Source organism: Trifolium pratense, linkage group LG2, assembly GCF_020283565.1.
Source record: "Trifolium pratense cultivar HEN17-A07 linkage group LG2, ARS_RC_1.1, whole genome shotgun sequence".
NCBI classification, from domain to species: Eukaryota; Viridiplantae; Streptophyta; class Magnoliopsida; order Fabales; family Fabaceae; genus Trifolium; species Trifolium pratense.
In genome coordinates, this window is record NC_060060.1 from 70873126 (window position 1) to 70888966 (window position 15841).

General features: G+C 34.2%; 1 pseudogene; it reads right to left on the minus strand.

The window, feature by feature from the left end:
* Positions 1–10573, minus strand: part of LOC123905355 — a 45928-nt pseudogene extending 35355 nt beyond the window's left edge.
* Positions 10574–15841: the final 5268 nt, after the last annotated feature.

The following is a 15841-nucleotide window of genomic DNA, read 5'->3' on the forward strand; positions in this document are numbered from 1 at the left end:
GAAAAGCAACGGTGTCGGTGTAGCAATAATGAGTGATGTAGCAGTGTCTTATATATTTTACCACTCAATTTTTAAGTTTTTAATTTGACAATAAAATTGACCAGAACCTCGATATAGAAATGAGCAGAGAAACATGTAAAAGGAACATGGTAATGAACACAAAGGTAGAGAGACAAATTCATCCCTTTTCGTATCTAATGGAGTGTTATCAGTTATACAATATTAGTATACTGTATCTCAAACCTCACCTTAATAAAGACATAGAAAGAAATTATGAAACTTTACCAATTTTAACGAACAATGGTTGTCTTACCATATTAATTGATCGCATTGATATGCCACCATCAATCCAATATAAAATATATGCTTCTCAAGTGTTTTGAAATATCTGCTTCCCACCAACCGCTTACCAAGTGCTTTGAAAACTATTGACGTAACAGTGACAAATTATGACAGTCGTCTGTTAATGCAGACATTGAAAATACAGATAACAGAGTGACAATTTATGGCATCAGTTAATGCAGACTTTGAAATTCACCATCAGCTGCTGCATGTTTTGAGAAATATTGACGATTTATGGCATCAGTTAATGCGGACTTTGAAATTCACCATCAGCAGAGTGACAATTTATGGCATTAGTTAATGCAGACTTTGTTTTTTCAAGAAAACCAGTGGAAAACAAATAATCCACTTTTTTAGATAATAGACACCAATATACTCCCTCCGTCCCAAATTATAAGGGAAAATAAAAAAATCACACTTATTAAGAAAAAGTAAAATATGAGAATTTGAAGTATGTTTTTGTGGGTTTTCTTTGGAATAAGTTGCATAGGAAGATGAAAAACAATTTTTATTGATTGTTGTTTATTGAGAAAATGAGAGAGAGAAGAAATTAAATGCAATTTGCATTTAATTTTATGAAAATAAGGAAAAAATATTCTTGAAAATGATTTTTTCTCTTATAATTTGAGACAAAAAAATTGGTTTTTTTCCCTTATAATTTGGGACGGAGGGAGTATATTCGACATCTTTCAAACCGTTTCTCAAAATTGTTCCTAAAATTATGCCCACTATATTTCATCGATGCAATGACAGCTGGTGGTTAAATATTCAGCGGCCGTGATTTAAAGTTTCAAAATTAGTATTGTTTGTTTAATAAAAAATAAAAACAAAAGCAATTAAAGAAAAACAATTATAGAAAATAACTAAATAACAATCAAATATAAACTTGTTCGAACGAAATTATATGTCACAACTCACAAACATTCATAAGGAAATTCATCTACTCGACCTAACCTAGGAAAATAAAATCACAAAGACAATAAAATAAAGGAACCTTGTTACCTCGGAGTTCCTTGGCCCTCCTTGCCTTCTCCTTAGAGTTCTCTCAACTCTACTTGAGCTATCACTATTGTTGAGTGATTTATGAATGAATAATTGTGAAGGAAGAGAGCTCTATTTATAGTTTTTCAGTTGGATTTGAGCTTTTTCCTGCTCTTCATTGTATCCATCGTGGCCATGATGGCGTTCAAATTCGCCTACTCGTGGCCACCATGGGTCATATTGTGGCACGATGAAGATTTGTTACAGATTTTCTCGTTTTGTTTCACCGCCTTTCATCGTACTGCGATTGATCTTATCGTGGGAATGATGGCTTGCGCATTTTCTTCCGGATTTGCCATTTTTTGATGTTTTTTCCATTTTTCTTGCTTCTTGGCCAAGTAACTTCGTTTCTCTAGTTATTTGCTTGTTTTTGGTCTTCAATTGCTACTAATACTACTAAAAACTACTCTAAAATAGTACTAAAAACATCATATAATTGACTGTCATCACTTATAAAAAAGATTGAATGAAGTATTAATTAAATTTAAATAAAATTAAACACGTAAATTGTCTCTCTCACACATTGTCCTTTTGTAAAACCTTCTTTCCTTTTTTCTTACAACCTTCATCTTCATTATGTCGTGCCAGTAAAGTGATATCTGTTGGCGCAGCAGAAGCATCAAGCTTGGCACACACACTTGCACAATGCACATAAGCCAGTGAGCTCGCCTATGAGCATAACACAGTTTTGCAGAAAAACTGTGATAGAGAAAGAAAGATGAAAAACTCTATATTTTGTGAGGTAGAAGAAGATGAAAGAATAAGCAAAAGGAAAAGTTTTATTCATCCACAATAGGGGCCAAAAAGTTGATTACAATTGATACACTAAGGTGTATTTATGCTTATTACTTAAGCTACAAGTAACTACCTTTGGCCTAACTAATTCCTAACAACTTTTGATAGTTAGACTAACCAACTAACTACCTAGGATCAAACAAAACAAACTGACTTCTAACTACTTAGCTAACTGATGAATTAGTATATTCCATCACTCCCTCTTAATTCAAAGTTGGCTAAGCACTAACAAGTCCTAACTTCTCTCTTAGAAACTCTAATCTGTCAAGTTTCACAGATTTTGTGAAACCATCTGCAAGCTGAATCTCTGTAGGACAGTACACTAATACAATGTTTCCATTCATAACTTGCTCTCTTATGAAGTAGAACCTTGTCTCAATGTGTTTGCTTCTTCCATGTGAAACTGGATTCTTTGCCAAATTGATTGCAGACTTGTTGTCAATCATAAGCTTCAAAGGCTTCTGCAGTTCACACTTTAGTTCCCTTAGCACAGAGTCAAGCCAAACCATTTGGCAAGTAGCAAAAGTGCCAGCAATATATTCAGCTTCACATGTTGATAGAGCAGTCACTGGCTGCTTCTTGGTACACCACGCAATTGCAGCACCATTGTATAGCATCACATATCCAGATGTGCTTCTTCTATCTGTTGCATCTCCTCCCCAATCTGAATCAGAATAGCTACTCAAGCTTTCACAATCATTTTTCAAACCAGTAGGAAATAGCAATCCATACCTCATTGTACCTTTTACATACCTAAAAATTCTCCTTGCTGCATTCATGTGAGATTTCTTAGGCTTATTCATGTATTTGCTGATTACACTTACAGCATAGCAGATATCTGGCCTGCTATTACACAAGTACCTCAATGATCCAATCATTTGTCTGAATAGTGTAGGATCTACTCCCTCTTCATCCTTGCATTCATCTAGTTTAGAGTTTGTGTCTGAAGGGTTTGAAATTGGCTTGCACTCAGTCATTTCAAACTTATCAAGCAGTTCACTGATGTACTTCTGTTGATGCATCACTATTCCACCTTGCACTTCAATAAACTCCATTCCAAGGAAGAATGATAGCTTTCCAAGATTAGTCATTTCAAATTCAGCCTTTAACTTGCCTTTCAATTTCTCAATTTCTGGTTTTTGACTACCAGTTATGAGAAGATCATCTACATACAAGCAAATTATGACCAAATCTTCATTGTTGAGATTCTGAACATAAACACCAAATTCCACTGTACACTTCTTAAATCCAATCTGAATAAGAAATTGATCAATCCTCTTATTTCAAGCTCTAGGTGCCTGCTTTAAACCATATAGAGCTTTGTACAGTTTGTACACCATTTCCTCTTTTCCTTTGATTTCAAAACCTGGTGGCTGAGCTACATATACCTCTTCATCCAATGGACCATTTAAGAATGCTGACTTGACATCCAAATGGTACATTCTCCATATATTTTTACAAGCCAGTGCTACTACCAACCTCACAGTTTCAATCCTAGCAACTGGTGCAAACACTTCATTGTAGTCAATACCATGTTTCTGTAAGAAACCTCTAGCCACTAACCTTGCTTTATGCTTTGAAATTGTACCATCAGGGTTCAGTTTCACTTTGAACACCCATTTCACATCAATTCTCTTTTTCTTGTCTGGCAAGGCAACTAGCTTCCAAGTCTGATTTTTCTCAATTGACTTAAGCTCCTCTTCCATAGCCTTCTTCCACACATTGCTTTTCAAAGCATCTTTGAAATTTACTGGTTCAGAATCAGCTAGTAATGCAAAATGAATGAGGTCACCCTCATCATTCACTGCATTGTCTTGAATTACTTCACAGTCATTCAATCTAGCAGGTACACGTTTTGTTCTCTGAGTTCTTCCAACCATATGAGCCCTGTCATCATCATCACTTGAGAGATTTGGATAAATGAATGTTGGTCTCTGCACCTTGAATTTGATCAACATCATTGACTGTTTCACCTTCATCATAGTTTTCACCTCCATCTGATTCATCACTTGAATTTGGATAAATGAATGTTGACTGTGATTCACTGCTATACACTGGCTCTTCCTCCCATTTCCATTTCTCATTTTCATTCACAATTACATCTCTACTGAAATGAACTTTCTGAGTGACAGGGTTGTATAGCTTGTAAGCACCAGTTGGATGATACCCTATAAGTATCATTATTTCACTTTTGTCTTCAAGTTTGGTTCTTCTAGCATCTGGCACATGCTTGTAACATAGTGAACCAAACACTCTGAGGTGCTTCACACTTGGTTTTCTTCCATACCAAGCCTCTTCAGGTACTGATTTCAGCTTCTTGGTAGGACACTTGTTCAAGATGTAAGCAGTAGTAGTGACTGCTTCACCCCAGAACTTGTGTGGCAGGCACTTCTGCTTAATCATGCTCCTAGCCATATTCAGCAATGTTCTATTCCTTCTTTCTGCTAGTCCATTGTGTTGTGGTGTGTAAGGAGCTGTAACCTCATATGTTATACCCTGACTTTTGCAGTAATCTTCAAAATCTTTTGAAGTGTATTCACCTCCACCATCAGTTCTTAAAATTTTAATTGATTTCTCACTCTCCTTCTCAATTAAAACTTTAAGACTTTTGAACACTGATAAAGCTTCACTCTTCAGCTTTATGGTGAATATCCACATCATTCTAGTGAATTCATCTACAAATGTAATGAAGTATTTGCTTCCTCCCAATGACTGCACTTCAAAGGGACCACAAATGTCTGAATGAATCACTTCTAAGGCTGCATTTGCTCTCTTAGCCATCTCCTTCACAAAAGGTAATCTGCTTTGCTTGCTCTTTATGCAGATATCACATATAGCATGCTTCACACTGATCTTAGGCATGCCATATACAAGTTCTTTAGAATTTAAATCTCTTAAGCTTCTATAGTTCAAGTGTCCATACCTTTTGTGCCATATTTCTTCAACTGGTTCACTTATATTTGAAGATAAACACATCACACTATCACTTGGAATCTTGCATCTGTATGTTCTATTCTTTGCCAGAGGAGACTTCAACACTAAGTTCCTTTTTGAATCAAACAGCTTCAATGAATTGTCCTCCATAGTCACTGAGAAACCTTTCTGCACCAGTTGTCCTATGTTAATGAGATTACAATTCATCTTAGGGACATAGAACACATCTTCTATGATGACTGTGTTGCCTGTTTTGCCTTTGAACACAATTTTCCCTGTACCTTCTGCTGCCAGTTCACTACTGTCAGCTAGTTTAATGCTAGTCTTCTTGCTTGCATCAAAACTAGTCAACCATTCTCTATGAGGTGTCATGTGGTTTGAGCAGCCTGAATCAAGAAACCATTCCTAATTTCTGTGAGTTTCATCACCAGTAGTAGCCATTACCAACACTGCCTTAGCATCATTGTCTTCAGCTACATTAGCTTCTTGTTGATCTTTATTATACCAGCATTCATCAGCAAAATGACCTAATTTTTCACAATTATAGCATTTTACCTTGCTTTTATCAAAATTCCTCTTCTTGTTTTGACTTTTGACATTGCCTCCTCCCTTTGAAGTTTCAGCTTTGTCATCTGACTTTGAATTTTGACTCTTGAGCCACTTTGCTTTACCCTTTCCTTTCTTTTTGAAATTCTTGTTACCATCATCTTTCTTGTTGGTTTGAGCTTGCAAGGCTTGTTGTTCTTTCTTTTCTGAACCCCTACTGAGAACTTTAATCTCATGTGCTTCCAAAGCACTTTGTAATTCTTCAATTTTCATTGTAGCTGTATCTTTCACATACTCTATAGCTATTACCACATTATCAAAGTTTGGAGTTAAGGATCTAAGCACTTTCTCTACTATCATTTCATCAGTGACATTCTCTCCACAATTTTTCATTTGATGAACAAGTGCAAGAAGTTTTGAGAAGAAGTCACTTACTTTTTGATCCTCTTCCATCACCATAGACTCATATTGCCTCCTAAAGGCCTGCAATTTCACTTTCTTGACCTTGGTTCCACCATCATGGTAACCCTCGAGTATATCCCAAGCTTCTTTGGACTTAGTTGCTTTTGAAATCTTTTCAAAATGTTGTGCATCACAATTCTGCTGGATATAGAATAAAGCCTTGCAGTCTTTTTTCTTGTTTTCTTTGTATGTGTTTCTCTGATCATTGGTTGGGTTTGCTCCCAACTCATCGTATCCATTCACCACTACCTCAAGACACTCTTGTGCTCCAAATAAGGACTTCATCACTGCACTCCATCTATCCCAATTCTTTCCATCAAGAATCAGAATGTTTGTACCAAAACCTTGGGTGTTCATCTTGAATTTTCAAGAAATCAATCTACACAGCTTCACTTTGTGTTTCTCCACTTGATTCCTTCACAATTCACTCTTGTCCTGTGATTGAACCAGGCTCTTGATGCCAATTGTTGGCGCAGCAGAAGCATCAAGCTTGGCACACACACTTTGCACAATGCACATAAGCCAGTGAGCTCGCCTATGAGCATAACACAGTTTTGCAGAAAAACTGTGATAGAGAAAGAAAGATGAAAAACTCTATATTTTGTGAGGTAGAAGAAGATGAAAGAATAAGCAAAAGGAAAAGTTTTATTCATCCACAATAGGGGCCAAAAAGTTGATTACAATTGATACACTAAGGTGTATTTATGCTTGTTACTTAAGGTACAAGTAACTACCTTTGGCCTAACTAATTCCTAACAACTTTTGATAGTTAGACTAACCAACTAACTACCTAGGATCAAACAAAACAAACTGACTTCTAACTACTTAGCTAACCGATGAATTAGTATATTCCATCAATATCTTCAATCTTTCTTTGTTTTGTTTTTTCTTTCATGAATCTCCCATCACTAATTTCATATATGTAACGCCCCAATTTTTAAACATATTATTTATTTAGGATTCAATTAGTTTTTGATTTAATTAGTCAATATTTATTTAGAATTTAATTGTCTTGGCGTGTCTAAACAATTCAATAATTAAGATATAGAGTAGAAGTGGCGAGATGATAAAATAAATTTAATTAATCAGAATTTAAAAGACTTTTAGTAAATTAAACAAGAAGAGAAGAGTAAAAAGAAAGAACTTAGAACATTGAGTGCTTGTTTTCGGGATAATGATGGTAACTTTGTGGCTGGCTTCACGTAAAGACAACAGGTCACCTTGTCAACGGTTGAAGGCGATGCTTGGGCGCTCCTGCAGGCCATGAAGGAAGTCAATATTAGATGTTTGAATATGGTTCAATTTGAAAGCGACTCACAGGTGTTGACTGAAGCTATTCTAACTAGGCATAGTGGTAATTCGGAATTTAGTTTAATTGTTGCTGACGTTATCAAAATTATGTTATCGTGCATAAACTTTAAAGTGAAGTTTGTTAGGAGACAAGCGAATATGGTTGCTCATACTCTTGCTCGGGCGGCCATTTCTTAGTCTAGTTTCCGTAGATTTGAAATTATTCCCTCATGTATTGAACGTTTACTAGTTAATGAAATGTATTAAGTTTGTTTGATTAAAAAAAAGTTTAGAAGAAATAGAAGTAAGGGGTGCAAAGGCTAGTTAACCCGTAAAAAGGGGTATAGTTGGCAAAAGAGTAAAATAATAGAGAAATAGAAACTAAGAATTTTTTTTTACTCATAATAGAACCTAAGAATTAGGCCTAGAGATTAGTAGTAAGAATGAGATGTAAATTATAACCTTTTTAGTAAACCCAATTGTCTTGTAGAGAGGTAACCTAATAATTACTATAAAAGGCAAAGAAAATAGATAACTAGGATTACCATTACTTTTTACTAGAAACAGAAAAATAAGAAAAGAACAGTAAGATCAAGGATAGACTTGAATTTAAACTAATTTACTTATAAATATTAATATTAAATATATTTTTAATTTATCTAATATTAAATTTCACCGGTTCAATAATAGTTGAACCAATTGACTCATCAATCGAAAGTCACACCGATACAAATCTCCCATCCAATTTTTAGAACATCGATTGCAGCCTAACTATATATGTAGAAATCCAATATACTTCATTATAAACAAAATAGATGTTGTGAAATCAATGAGTGTTGAAAAAAGCTATCATGGGATCATAAATGACTTGTTTAGCATTGACATTCGCACCAAAATCAAGATGTGCATAATCCTCCTTGATCAATTCCACAAGCTTGTTAGGATCATGATTATTGAGGTCATTGAGCAAAAGGTTCACATCTTGTACATCAGACAAAATATCTTGCCCTCCAACATCTAGGAAAAGAGGGAATTCACTTGGAATTTTGGCCATGTCATAAGTTGGAGGAACCACTTGTCCGTAGTGTAGTACATTTTGTGCTTGATCACCATAATCATACTTTGCAATTCTGATCACTTCTCAGAGTTTATAATACACGGGTGAGTCAATAAAAAATTATTAGTCCTAATAAAAAATGCATAAAAATCTAGATAAAAAAAATGCATAAAAATAAAGTGATATTGAGATTATATTGATTTTTATACACAAACGTTACCATGATGAGATGAGATGTAATTATATTATACCGGTTGTGTATAGAAATTAAATTAAATAATATTTAGTCACAACAAGAAAAAGTGAAAAAAAAAATGTTACTTCTTAGACGACTTACTTTACGAAAAATGAATCAAGTTCTCTGTTGATGTTGGTTGTGGTTCATAATTAAGATAGTAATCCAACATATAAAAGAATTCATGCAACAGTTCGGACCTGTGATAGTCAAAATACAATAAATAATTGTTGTAATCATTTTGATACATAAGATTTAAGTGAAATTTCCTTATCAATGTAAAGTACCTGTCAATAATGACAATAAACTTGTAAAGTTGATGTTTAGAGTTTTGCATATGTCACTGACAAATTTTGCTGCAACATTCCTACCAAATAGTAAAAATATTAAATTAAAAAAAAGTTTATTTACCTTTTTGCACTCAAACATTCTAACAAAGATATAGTAAAAATAGATGAAAGGGTTATTTATTCTTATGCATTAGGAATGATTTCATAGATGCCTAACTGATATAAAACCTGTTATATTAAATTAAAAAAGGAAAATATTTTCATAATTGAATTCAATAAATATTTTAATACATAATTTAGCTAAAATAGAGCATTTTTTTTCTTTATAGAGAGATCATGCTTTATGTCTTAGGACAAACTTACATGTATTGCTTTATATGCAGTTTTTTTTATTGCTCTCGCAAAGTAGTTTTTTAATTAAAAAAACGACTTCTTATATTTTTTCAAAATAATTTTTCTTAAAAAACTAACTCTTTGTGAGAGGAACAACAAAAATAGCACATAAAAGTAATGCATATAAATTTTGTCGTATGTAATTTTATTGACAAAAACTTTTAGTCCTGTCTCACCTCCACTAAAAATTTATCAACAAGAAGTCTTATTGCCGTAGCAGGAATCAAATTCATATGAGCAATTGGACTAAGTAATTCAGCCGATCTCAACATATTCAAAAGCTTCCCTTGAGACAGAGCAACAAAAGCCATTAAAGATCCCTAAAAAATTATATGATTGTTACATAAACACTAAAAGCATAGAAAATAAACAAATAATCAATTAAGTAGCTACGAGTATTAGCTTACGCTCAACTAGTAGAACTAGTTGAGTTAAAGGTTAACGAAGTTGGAGGTTCATGGTTCATATCACAAGGTGTAAAAGAAATTAACATAACAATTAACATACTTCCAATTTGTCGTTAAAAAAAGTAGTATTAGCTTAATTACCTGAGAATGACCTGCATAGTATATTTTTTGACCTGTATGGTTGTAAACATATTGGACCAAAGCTGGAAGATCATAATTAGCTAATTCATCTCATGACCAATCCCAATAAGCCTATACAAAATGAAATAAATTAAAACAATAATCAATTACAATTTATATCAATCAATGAAAATTTTTAAAAAATGAAATGCATTAATAATTATATCATATGTATAAGAACCATGTCATTAGGACTTGGTGATGTGTGCATGGTGCTATATTTTGTACCACGACCATTTACAAGCCACACATCAAATCCACTGTCTGCTAAAATAAATCCCAATGATTCTTCTGGAGAATTCAACAACCATACAATACCATCCTGAAATAAATAATAGGAATCAAACATATTGTCTTTGCATATACTGCAATATTGTAATTTGTATATGAATTTGCATCGATAAAACTTACAAAGAAGATACCATGTTGTATTAGCACAGGTGGCTTGTCTGCTTTCTTACCGGACAACCTTGCAGGAATTCTCTGTAGGCTTAGGATATAGCCATCCTTTATTGTTACCTAAGTCGTAAAAAAAATAGTCATGCAAATTTGCGATATTATAAAATAATATAATGTCAAATATGTGATATACTCTCTCCATATCCTTAAATATGATAGCCTCTGCAAATTATTATGTGTATTTATTAGAATTTTCAAAGGTATACTCCTTATTAATATTGTTGATCTATTTTGAAAGAAAAAAAGTTAAAGCGAAACACATTTGAAAAATTTACGAACAAACATCAAGTATTTAAGATTTTGTATAGTTGTTTGTGTAATCTTGTGTATTGATAATTGATATAATAATAATAATAATAATAATAATAATAATAATAATAATAATAATAATAATAATAATAATAATAATAATAATCAAGGTTTTAAATTGCGGTTGCGGTCGCGAATGCGGTTGCGATTGCAGGTGTTGAGAAGACTGCGATGCAGATTGCTGCCATTGCGGTGTGAAATGATTTTTTATCCACACAAACATAAAAAAATAAATTATAATTACTGTAATTTCTTATATATGTTTTACTTATAGTTCTCTATAAATTTTAATTCATTTTTAAGACATTGTATCTATTTATGAATAATATAAATTTAACTCGAATGGAACAAACATTAACATAAATACATTCTACAAATTAAAATATAAAGTAACACAATAATTTAGTTTTTTACGCTAACATTGTATCAAAATTAATCTCATTATTTAAATAGTAAATACAAAAATAAGCTAATATGGATATCCATATAAAAAATAAATCTATTAATAAATTAAAAAGAATAAAAAAAAACCACTAATACCACTACCAATATTTTCTACACTGATATTTTTCCCCATTAATATTTCGGTTCCCTCCACTACCCAATAAAATAAATTATTAATATTTTTTTACCGGATTATATTATTATAATTATTATAATAATAAAAATTTCTAGAAACTAGTGGTACTGGTACACTCTGTCTCACACTCTCACACAATGCTCAACAACCCAGAAAACTATTTCTTCTTCTTATTTCATCTTCTTCTTAACAAAACCCAGACACCAAACTTAGAAACCAAACTTCCAAACAACTCAAAAAATGCACACATGTATTTCATCTTTTACACAGCAGAAAACAACATGAGTGAAGGGAAGAAAGAGTAACATACCCTGATAGAGGTAAGTTTTCTGAAATTTTACAATAAGATTCTTTGAAAAGTTATTTTTTCTCTTTTCTAAGATTGATTCGAGATGCGTTGCGGTTTCGATGCGACATCACATGTGATTTAAGTTCACACCACAATTATAGCCCGATGCGATTGCGGTGTCGTCCGCATCCGTAATATTGCGGCCGATTCGGGCAATAATACCTTGATAATAATAATAATAATAATAATAATAATAATAATAATAATAATAATAATAATAATAATAATAATAATAGTGGCTATGCTCAACAGCCCTTGTCTGTTGCCTCCACTGCGGCAATGTTCTTATCTATAATGTATGAGTACTTACCAGTATCGAGTGTTGGGGTTGATTGCAATGTAAGTCTCACATTGCTAATGAAGAGAAATAAAGGTCAAAGAAATTATATTGAAGAAGTCTCACATCGCTTAGAATTGTGAAGCAATGAGGGAATCAAGGCTATATAATGGACCTAAGTTCTTTGTTTATAATTGCACCAAGCAGTAACACTTGTAAACACTTTAAGTTTATATTTGTGTCTTTTTGCTTTTCTCTTATGCTCTTGTTTAAGAGTATTTGAGATGTAGTTCAAATATTTACTTTGGAGAGTGTGAGTGTATTGGGGGCCAAGGAAAGGTTGAGGGTAGTCTATGTGTTGTAACAATTTTCACATAGTGTTTATTCTCTGATTTGTCGTTTTTGACAACGACCGTGGTTTTTTTCTCCGGTTTGGAGTTTCCACGTTATATTCTTGTGTTGTTGATTGCGTTCTTTTATTTTCTCTATGCCGGTTTTTCCCAACAACTGGTATCAGAGCTCTTGGTTTGATTCAGGAGGAGGGAGTTCCGCTGTGAAGTTTAGGCTAGAGAAAATTGATGTTTGGCTTATAGAAAATCAAGTCAAGGATGTGTTGATGCAATCAGGGTTACACAAGGTCAGCTTGGAGAGGCGGTGGTAATAATACTCGACATCAGTCTGGAGAGGCGGTGCTAAGAATACTCGAGTTACGTCTGAAACAACAACTTATTATGAGGATGCGAAGGTGCTAGTGGAAGTTGAGAATCGGTGGAGTGCTGTGTCATATGGACTTTGGAAGCTCCTATCACATGTGTTTGAAGAAGAAATACTTTTGAATCCCTATAGCTAGTTGAAGGTGGAGTTGTTCATCTTGGTGACGGAAAGCTTGTAAGGTTCAAGGTATGGGTGAGTTTCTTTTAACACAATGCGAGGTATTTTCTTGAACTTTGATGCATAGATAGTAGGTAGATTACTTGTTAGATAGTTCTACTATTATTGGTTATGCATCTGTTACTAGTGGTGATTCTCATGTTTTGGTTAAGTTGTGGATCTTCGGGTGGGTACTTGTTAGTGACATGAGTTTAGTTGGACTAGTGAAACAAGGTTTAATAGGTGATGTAACTAAACTGAAATTGTTGGAGCCTAACAATGGCCTGAGGTGGTTTCACAGATGTTTGAAGTTGTTCAAGTGACACATGGGCATCGGTTGACATAGATGCAAGGTGTGTGATGATAGCGTGCGGGCATTGGTTGGCATTGATGCAAGGTACGCGGTTATCTCGATGGCTGATGAACTTCCAGAGAAAGCCAACATGGAAGTTGCACCATAAATTGTCAGCGAGGTTTCGAGATGAAATTCTTGGGATGGCTTGGTTCCAAGTGAAGCAAAATCTTGGGATGGTTTAGTTCCAAGTGAATAAAATTCTTGGGATGGTTTAGTTCCAAGTGGAGTGTACTTTTTATGGTGGAGTATGATAATTTAATTTGTCGGTATAGACAATGAGAATTATGATTGTCGGTGAAGACAATGATTGTCGGTATAGACAATGGAAGCATAAGATAATGATTGTCGGTGTAGACAATGAAGATTAAAGACCATTACAATCAAGGTGGAGATTGTTGGGGTTGATTGCAATGTAAGTCCCACATTGCTAATGAAGAGAAATAAAGGTCAAAGAAATTATATTGAAGAAGTCCCACATCGCTTAGAATTGTGAAGCAATGAGGGAATCAAGGCTATATAATGGACCTAAGTTCTTTGTTTATAATTGCACCAAGCAGTAACACTTGTAAACACTTTAAGTTTATATTTGTGTCTTTTTGCTTTTCTCTTATGCTCTTGTTTAAGAGTATTTGAGATGTAGTTCAAATATTTACTTTGGAGAGTGTGGGTGTATTGGGGGCCAAGGAAAGGTTGAGGGTAGTCTATGTGTTGTAACAATTTTCACATAGTGTTTATTCTTTGGTTGTCGTTTTTGACAACGACCGTGGTTTTTTTCTCCGGTTTGGAGTTTCCACGTTATATTCTTGTGTTGTTGATTGCGTTCTTTTATTTTCTCTATGCCGGTTTTTCCCAACATCGAGTACGTACTTCATACCAACCCGTACCTTAATTGTTGATAGTGAATTTTCTTTGGAAAGAAATTGAATAAATGATTATTGATAGAATGTTAAGAGGAGAGTAATAGCATGTCGGTGCCTTTGAACTCCATTGTTGCGCGGGGTGAAATCTAGTAAAGATTGTGTATCTGTTTCTTTTTTATATTTTAATTAGTTTTAATGTATGAGCAGTTAGATTTAATCCAACAAATAAGAATACTGCAGCAGTGGAGGCAGCAGACAAGCGGGCTGCTGAGGATCTGGATTCAAAATTCAGTCATGATCGCAAGATGACAAAATGGCAAAACAGAAAGACGGTGACGAAAACGACAAGACAATGAGATAATAAGGTGGTGCATGGCGGTTGTTGGAACAAAATTGATTTAAAGATGTTAGCCCCTAAATCTATAAAGGTTTTGATGATAACAAAGTATTAATAAACAATTGGAAGGACTAAACATTTATTTTAAGTGTGCAGATATAAGCATCAGATAAGCTCTGAGTGAAGCTCAGAGGATGTGAATTCAGAAGTTCACAAGCGCTCAGAAGATGTTGGACTTCAGAAGTTACAACCTTCAGAGGATGAAGTCTTCAGAACTTCTTGAGTGACTAAAGCCTCATCAACCTCTGAAGATCTTTTTGATATCTGTGAAGATTCCCTTTGCAAGTCAACTCTTCTACCAATGAAGAAAAGGACCTTTCAAGCCTGATCAGTTCAGCTACTCTCGTTTTTGTCTGTCCTCACTTGAGAACGTGGGTCTTCAGAATTGTTAGCTGAATAAGGAAAGTCCACTCTGCAGTAGTCAAAGTATCTGAAACTTTTACTCAGTTTAGATACAAACAAACTGCATCAAGACAGACTGCTTGAAGACAAAAGATTATCAACTCCAACGGTTCTTTTTACAACGACTCTTTTCTAGTCATATATATACTAGAAGAATCAGCTACAAAAAACATATACAATTATCAAGGATTGAACGTGCGCTGACCAAACTCTGAATTCTGTGTATACAAGCTCTGAACCTCTTATCAAGTGTTTTTGCACTTTAGTCAAATACTCTGTTCTATTTGTATTTGCTCTCTTTAGGTTCATCTAAGAGCATTTGTATATTTTCATATACTTTACTATTACTTGAGGAAACTTAAGCTTGTGTGCTTAAGTGTGAAGTCTTAAGCTTGTGTGCTTGAGCATTGTTGAGAAGTCTCTTGCTTGTGTGCTTGAGCAGGTGTAATCTTGTGTGATTATAGTGAAATCCCTTGGAAGTGCAAGGGGACTGGACTACTCTCGTTTTGTGAGAGGAACCAGTATAAATTGCTTGTGTGATCTCTCTCTCTCTCTTAACGTGTTTATTGTGTTTTTATCCGCTGCCGTTGTAGTTAAGTTAAGAACTTGAAAAAGTTTTAAACTTGACTAAAACACAATTCAACCCCCCCCTTCTTGTGTTTTCACACCTTCAATTGGTATCAGAGCACTGGTCTGTTACTTTCACTTAACAGTGAGACAGTAAAGATCTTGTGAGAACACTATGTCTGGAGGAGACGATAGTAGCACTAGAACAACCGGTGAAGCCGGTGAGGCCAGTGGTGCTGGTGGTGGTCCTAGAAATGCTTTTGGTTTTGACTACTTAAGTAATGAATCACATGAACATAGTGGCAATAGGAAAACCCCTATATTCAATGGTGATGCATCATTATTTGAGTGGTGGAAGGAAAGACTGTATAGCAATATTACTGCTATTGATCATGAGTTGTGGGATTTGGTTGAGCTGGGAGTAACTTTTGAAAACTTAAATGA